The 7,500-nt window shown below is 33.8% G+C and overlaps 3 non-coding genes across 3 annotated transcripts; all 3 read right to left on the bottom strand.

The window, feature by feature from the left end:
- Nucleotides 1-422: 422 nt before the first annotated feature.
- LOC128004842 (5S ribosomal RNA) lies at nucleotides 423-541 on the bottom strand. Its single transcript, XR_008177517.1, has one exon. It is a non-coding gene; the product is annotated as a 5S ribosomal RNA (ribosomal RNA).
- Nucleotides 542-6,798: 6,257 nt separating this feature from the next.
- Nucleotides 6,799-6,917, bottom strand: LOC128003155 (5S ribosomal RNA). Its single transcript, XR_008175884.1, has one exon. It is a non-coding gene; the product is annotated as a 5S ribosomal RNA (ribosomal RNA).
- A 221-nt stretch (nucleotides 6,918-7,138) lies between these two features.
- Nucleotides 7,139-7,257, bottom strand: LOC127994402 (5S ribosomal RNA). The gene has a single exon (XR_008167392.1). It is a non-coding gene; the product is annotated as a 5S ribosomal RNA (ribosomal RNA).
- Between the last annotated feature and the right edge of the window lie 243 nt (nucleotides 7,258-7,500).

The raw sequence follows: 7,500 nt of genomic DNA, 5'->3' as shown, positions 1-7,500 counted from the left end.
CTGGTATTCCTAGGCAGTCTCTCATCAAAGTACTAACCAGACCTAAACCTGCCAAGATTCAGAGATCGGGCATTGACTCTTTTTTTTTTTTTTTTTTTTTTTTTTTTTTAAATGAAAGATTATTATATAATTCGTGAAATTTTCCAAAAAGATTAAAGCACCTGGTATTCCCAGGCAGTCTCCCATCCATGTACTAACCAGGCCCAAACCTGCAAATATTCAGAGATCGGGCATTGACTCTATTTTTTGGCAAAATTATTATATACTAAGTGAAAAATGTCCAAAAAGCTTACAGCACCTGGTATTCCCAGGCAGTCTCCCATCCATGTACTAACCAGGCCCAAACCTGCTAATATTCAGAGATTGGCATTGACTCTATTTTTTGGCAAAATTATTATATACTAAGTGAAAAATTTCCAAAAAGCTTACAGCACCTGGTATTCCCAGGCGGTCTCCCATCCAAGTACTAACCAGGCCCAAACCTGCTTAGCTTCCGAGATCAGACGAGATTAGGCATAGCCAGGATGGTATGGCCGTAAGCGAAGTCTGCTGCAAAGAGAGGGCTATTTAAAGACCAGCCAATCTTATCGCCAGTACATTATATAAGTAGGAATGAAAACCCAAAAGCTTAAAGCACCTGGTATTCCTAGGCAGTCTCTCATCAAAGTACTAATCAGACCTAAACCTGCTAAGATTCAGAGATCGGGCATTGACTCTTTTTTTTTTTTTTTTTATGAAAGATTATTATATAATTCGTGAAATTTTCCAAAAAGATTAAAACACCTGGTATTCCCAGGCAGTCTCCCATCCATGTACTAAGCAGGCCCAAACCTGCTAATATTCAGAGATCAGGCATTGACTCTATTTTTTGGCAAAATTATTATATACTAAGTGAAAAATGTCCAAAAAGCTTACAGCACCTGGTATTCCCAGGCGGTCTCCCATCCAAGTACTAACCAGGACAAAACCTGCTTAGCTTCCGAGATCAGACGAGATTGGGCATTTTTTTTTTTTTTTTTATTAAAAATATTTCAGTACAAAAAGAAATACATAAAATATTTCACATTTAAATCATTCTTGTTATAGAAACCTCTCTTTTACAAAATAAATGCAAACATCTCAATTAAGGTTACATTAAAGTTTCTAAGCAAACATAATCCTTTTCACCTAAAAAAAAAAAAAAAAAAAAAAAAACTACAAATTTATTTCCAGTCCATTCTGTGTTTTCAAAACATAAGGATTGTTATTTAGAATTAGTTTATCAAATACATAAATTGTACCTTCTGCTTTAAAATAACTTTCTAGTGTTCGTATATAATCTTCCAGTTTTTTCTTAAAATAAATCCATAATCCCATTTTTTTGTTTTTGTCTCTTGCTATATTTCTCCTACACCATATTGCATATCTAGCTACAATTAAAAACAAATTTATAACATTTTGATTATCAGATTTCTCATTCATTCCAAATAAAAATATACAATTCCAACTCTCTTCATCTTCTATTACATCCATTTTTTCTCCTAACAAACTCTTAATCACATTTTTAATTTTGTCTCTGAAAAAGATCAGTTCTTTACATGATAAAAACATGTGCACAATTCCTTCAGTTTTTTCACAACAGACTTTACACAATGCATCCCCAGTCATTCCACATTTATACAACTTCTCTTCAGAAAAGATTATATTATGCCTTATATAAAAATCCAGGTTCTCCATTTTAACATCAATATGCCATTTTCTCAAATTTCTCCACAGAACTTCTTCCTCAAGGTTTATAAAAACATTTTTCCAAAATGTATTCCCAGCTGGTTTCTTAAAAACACTATTTCTAAACAAAACATAAAAAGTCCTAAGATGACTCACATGAAAAGGCTCCTTTTCTCCTTTTGCTTTTAAGAAAACCTTCATTTTATCATCTTCACTGTCTTGTCCTTGTTTTTCTATGTTTACTAACCATTCCTTTGGAATTGCCTCCTTTATTTTATCATATTGCTTTTTTAAAACATTCTTATTAACATGATTTTCAGTATTTTTCACTTCATCATAAATTGCTTGCAAAGGTAAAAAACCTTCCCTCACTTCATACAAAACATCCCTTATTGTTTTAAATCCAGCATTAATCCAATGTTTAAAAAATAATTCTTTTCCTCTATATACAACATTCTCATTCAGAAACAGAGGCTGTGTTAAAAACTCCAATCTCCTAATAGGTTTAATACATACATTTGGTAAAAATTCTGCCCATGCTTCTAAAACTTCTTTATAAAACTCCGGGATTCCTGTTATCAATTTAGGTTTTAATTTCATCCACAGAATATCAGGTCCTATTTTCATATGTCCGCATTTATTTAAAAACATTCTCATAAGTATTTTCCATTCAGCTTTATTCTCTTCATTTAAAAAAGTTTTCACAGTTTTAACTCTAAAGCTCTTTTTTTTTTAATTCTGGATCTTGCAGCCCTAACCCACCTTCTTCTATGGCCCCTATTAGTGTATTATAAGAAATCCTTGATGGCTTAGAGCCCCAGAGAAAATTTAAAACATCTTTTTTTAATCTTTTACTAATTCCCATAGGCATGGGTATCACACCCAAAACATACCACATTTTTGCCATCATTAATGCATTTATAACCAAAACCTTCCCTCTTAAAGTTAATTCCCTTTGTTTCCAATAATTTAACACTCTTTCCATTTCACCCACCACTTCATCCCACATCAAATCTCTCACCATTTTCTCATTTTTCCCAATCCTCACACCCAAAATCTTCAAGCTCTCTTCTTCTTTAAATGGATACATTTTTTGAATTTTTTCAATTTTTCCTATACTCATAATAACCGTTTTTTGTTGATTTATCTTAGCTCCAGAACCTTTACAGTATTTTTCTATTATGTCCATTGCTTTAACTACACTAGCCACATCTTGCACTATTATAGTCGTATCATCTGCATATTGATATACTTTCTGCAACTCTCTATTTTCTTCTATGTCTATTCCTCTAATTTCTTTCTCTTCCGTTATTGCCAACCCTAATGCCTCTGCCACTAAACTGTACAGCAAAGCTGATAATGGACAACCTTGTCTAATAGATCTAGTTAAATAAAAGGTCTCTGTTAAAAAACCATTGCACTTTACTTGACTTTTAGAATCTTTATATAAAATCTTGAACCACTTAATAAAATTTTCACCAAAACCAAACTGTTGTAAAATTCTAAACAAATACTCATGTTCAACACGGTCAAAGGCCTTTTCTAAATCAAGACTTATTACATATCCACTTTTTTTTTCAGAGATCATGTAACTTACAACATCTCTTATACTACTAATAGTATCTGTAATATCTCTTCCTGGTATTGCATATGCCTGGTTTGTCTGTATTATATTTGGTAAAATTTTCTTCAATCTGTTAGCTAAAATCTTTGATAATATTTTAAAATCTGTATTTAACATAGTTATTGGTCTATAATTTTTAAGATCTGCAATGTCCCCTTTTCGTTTATAAATTAATTTTACTAATCCTATCCCCATAAAATAACTGGTTTCTTCCTTTTTAAAAATTTCGTCATACACATCTTTTAAAATTGGTGTCATTACATTTCTAAAAACCTTATAAAATTCACTTGGAAGACCATCTTTTCCTGGACTTTTACCATTATTTAGCTGCATGATTGCTTCATCTATTTCTTCTTTTCCAATTCCCCTTTCACATAATTTTTTATCACCATTATCTATCTTTATTTTGATTTTCCCTACCAGAAATTCAATTTCTTCTCTACCCACTCCTTCCCTTTTAAACAAATTTTCATAATAATCTTTTATTTCTTTTAAAACTTCTTCTTTTTCTTTTACCTTTCCTCCTCCTTTTCCTATTAATTCTTTAATCATTCCTGCTCTCTGTCTGTTTTTTTCCATATTAAAAAAGAACCTTGTACATTTTTCACCTTCCACTAAGTATTTTGCTTTACTTCTTATCATTGCTCCTTTATATTTTTTGTCTTCTATATCCTTTATTTTTTCCTCCAACATTACGGTTTTCTGTAAATTGACAACCTCCTTACTTAGCTCATCTCTTAATTCTATTCTTATTTCTTTTTCTTTTCTTTTTTTAATTGTCTGTATTATTTTACTATGTTCTCTTGCACATTTTCCAATGTCATATTTTAAATTATCCCACCAAATTCTCTTTTCATCCTTATACATCTGATTTCCTTTTTCCTTTTTTATTAATACCTCTATTTGTTCCTTAAAATTCTCATCTTTTAAAATCTCAGTGTTTAACATCCATATTCCCGGCCCTCTTTTAAAATTATTCATATCAACTTGTATACATACAACTTTATGATCACTTAACATTGTTTCCTTGTAATATATAGTATCTATTATCTTCAACATTTCCCTTTTACTTATCAAGAAATCTATTCTACTTCTGCATATAAAATTCTTCAATGCCTGTTGCCTTGAGAATTCTCGTATCCCCTCGTTTCTTTCTCTCCAAACGTCCACAAAGTTATTTTCTTCCATTAGACTTTTTAATTCCTTCCTTCCACTATCAGATTTAAAAACCATCCCATCTGCAATATCCATCTTGCTAAACGTAGTGTTAAAATCCCCCATAATTAAAATATTCTCCCATTTCACAATAATATCTTTTAGTTTCTTAAAAAATAACACCTTTTCTTTTTCTACCACAGGAGCATGAATATTACACAGAACTATATCTGTCTCCCCCTCCATCATTTTCACTATCAAACACTTTCCTTGCTTATCATCATAAACCACTTGTGCTTTTTCACACACGCCCTTTTTAATTAAAAATGCTACTCCCCTACCTAGCCTCCCATCACCATTACTATAAAATATATCACCTTTCCATTTTTTTTTTAAACTTTCCATTACTTCATCCCTCCAATTTGTTTCTTGAACCACTAAAACATTTGATCTACTACACAAAAGTTTCAACTTTTCAAATTTCCCTTTTTCTAGTAACCCTCTTACATTAAGTGTTGCAATTTTCAAGAACATAATACATAGCAAAGTACATATTATTCTGAACATTCATCAACTTTTCCCAGTTGCATTAATACCTCAAAACTATTTTCACCATAGTCTCTTTTTTTAAATACTTTCTCTTTCAGTTCTTTTTTTTTAATTATATGTCTGTTTTGTACATTCTCTAAATTTGGTTTTACCTTTAGTTGTCTTCTTCTTGTTATTGTAACCTTTTCCCAGTCATTTTTGTTGTCTTCTTTTCTCCCTAGTGTTGCTTTCTCTGTCATTTGCATTTCCTGCCTTTCCTTTTCCTCCTCTCTTGTTTGTTTCAAGATTTCCGTTTGTATTCCATGTCCTTCTTCTTCTTGCTCTTTTTCCATTTCACAGTACTTCTGTTCCTCCTCTGCATCTTCTCCTATTTGATTCTCATCTTCTTCCTCAGTCTGTTCTGTTTGTTCATCCTCCTTTGCGTCGTCCACATCCTGTGATTTCTCCATTTCATCCACTTGCTCATAGTCTTTATCCGTTTCAGCATCCTCCTCTATCCAGCATTCACATTTCACCAGTACTTTACGACACTCCGGGCATCTTACAGCATCACATTCCCTCGAAAAATGTCCCTTTTCTCCACAATCTCGACAGGAAAAGTCTGGACAGTCCTTCAAAATGTGTCCCGGTTTCATACACAATCTACAGATCTTCATTTGACGATCATGTATGATCCTAAAATATTGCACTCCCTCTGCAGTATCAAATCTCGTGCTGTAAGGCAGTGATAACACCTCCTTAGGGAATTTCACACGGACATATCTTGTTCCATCTGTAATTGTAGTGTCTGGATAGTACCTTCTTCTTATTGCAGATGTAACTTTAACTCCCCATGTTCCCAATTTTGCCATTATTTCTTCATCTGTGATATAAGCTGGTAAGTGCATGAATGAAACAACACACTCTCTTTCTTGAAGATTCCTCACTTCACAAACAATTCCTTTTACTGTTAGTCCTTCCTTTAAAACTTCACATGCTTCTTCATCCGTTACTGTTACCTCATACTCATTATTTAATCTTGGTCTTACTGCTAACACTTTACTCAGTCCAACTTTTTCAATCACTGCTTTTATCACATCCTCCACCCTTCGATCTCTTACTTCTGTAGTATTAACAATTACTGTGGCCTCCTTTGAGTAATGCTTTTGTTGTTCATTGTCTTTCATCTCATTCCTTTGTCTTCTCACCTCACTTGTCTCTGTTGATTTCCTTTGCTTTATTCTTTCTCCAGTATCTTTTTGAAGATCTTTACTATTGCTTATTTCCTCAGCCATGTCTTTGCCATCGCCATGTTGTTCCTCCATAATCAAAAACTTTAAGAGCTTTAAAGCTCCTTTGGCCCTAAGCAGTAAATTCTGCTCAGGGCCCTAAAAAATAAAAAAAAAACAAACCAAGAAAAATATATATATTTAACTAAATACAATATAATATAAGACAAACCAAAAACAAACACATGGGAGAGCCTTTCTCTCCCTACTGCCACCTCTTACTTCCTGGAATGTACCAACAATCACAGGTGCTCAGGGTGGTATGGCCGTAAGCGAAGTCTGCTGCAAAGAGAGGGCTATTTAAAGACCAGCCGATCTTATCGCCAGTACATTATATAAGTAGGAAAGAAAACCCAAAAGCTTAAAGCACCTGGTATTCCCAGGCAGTCTCTCATCAAAGTACTAACCAGACCTAAACCTGCTAAGATTCAGAGATCGGGCATTGACTCTATTTTTTGGCAAAATTATTATATACTAAGTGAAAAATGTCCAAAAAGCTTACAGCACCTGGTATTCCCAGGCGATCTCCCATCCAAGTAATAACCAGGCCCAAACCTGCTTAGCTTCCGAGATCAGACGAGATCGGGCATAGCCAGGTTGGTATGGCCGTAAGCGAAGTCTGCTGCAAAGAGAGGGCTATTTAAAGAACAGCCAATCTTATCGCCAGTACATTATATAAGTAGTAAAGAAAACCCAAAAGCTTAAAGCACCTGGTATTCCTAGGCAGTCTCTCATCAAAGTACTAACCAGACCTAAACCTGCTAAGATTCAGAGATCGGGCATTGACTCTATTTTTTGGCAAAATTATTATAAACTAAGTGAAAAATGTCCAAAAAGTTTACAGCACCTGGTATTCCCAGGCGGTCTCCCATCAAAGTACTAACCAGGCCCAAACCTGCTTAGCTTCCGAGATCGGACGAGATCGGGTATAGCCAGGTTGGTATGGCCGTAAGCGAAGTCTGTTGCAAAGAGAGGGCTATTTAAAGACCAGCCAATCTTATCGCCAGTACATTATATAAGTAGGAAAGAAAGCCCAAAAGCTTAAAGCACCTGGTATTCCTAGGCAGTCTCTCATCAAAGTACTAACCAGACCTAAACCTGCTAAGATTCAGAGATCGGGCATTGACTCTTTTTTTTTTTTAATGAAAGATTATTATATAATTCGTGAAATTTTCCAAAAAGATTAAAGCACCTGGT

This window comes from Carassius gibelio, chromosome B22 (assembly GCF_023724105.1).
Source record: "Carassius gibelio isolate Cgi1373 ecotype wild population from Czech Republic chromosome B22, carGib1.2-hapl.c, whole genome shotgun sequence".
Classification (NCBI taxonomy): domain Eukaryota; kingdom Metazoa; phylum Chordata; class Actinopteri; order Cypriniformes; family Cyprinidae; genus Carassius; species Carassius gibelio.
Note: the sequence above shows the minus strand (reverse complement) of the source record. Positions and strands in the feature narration are given on the sequence as shown.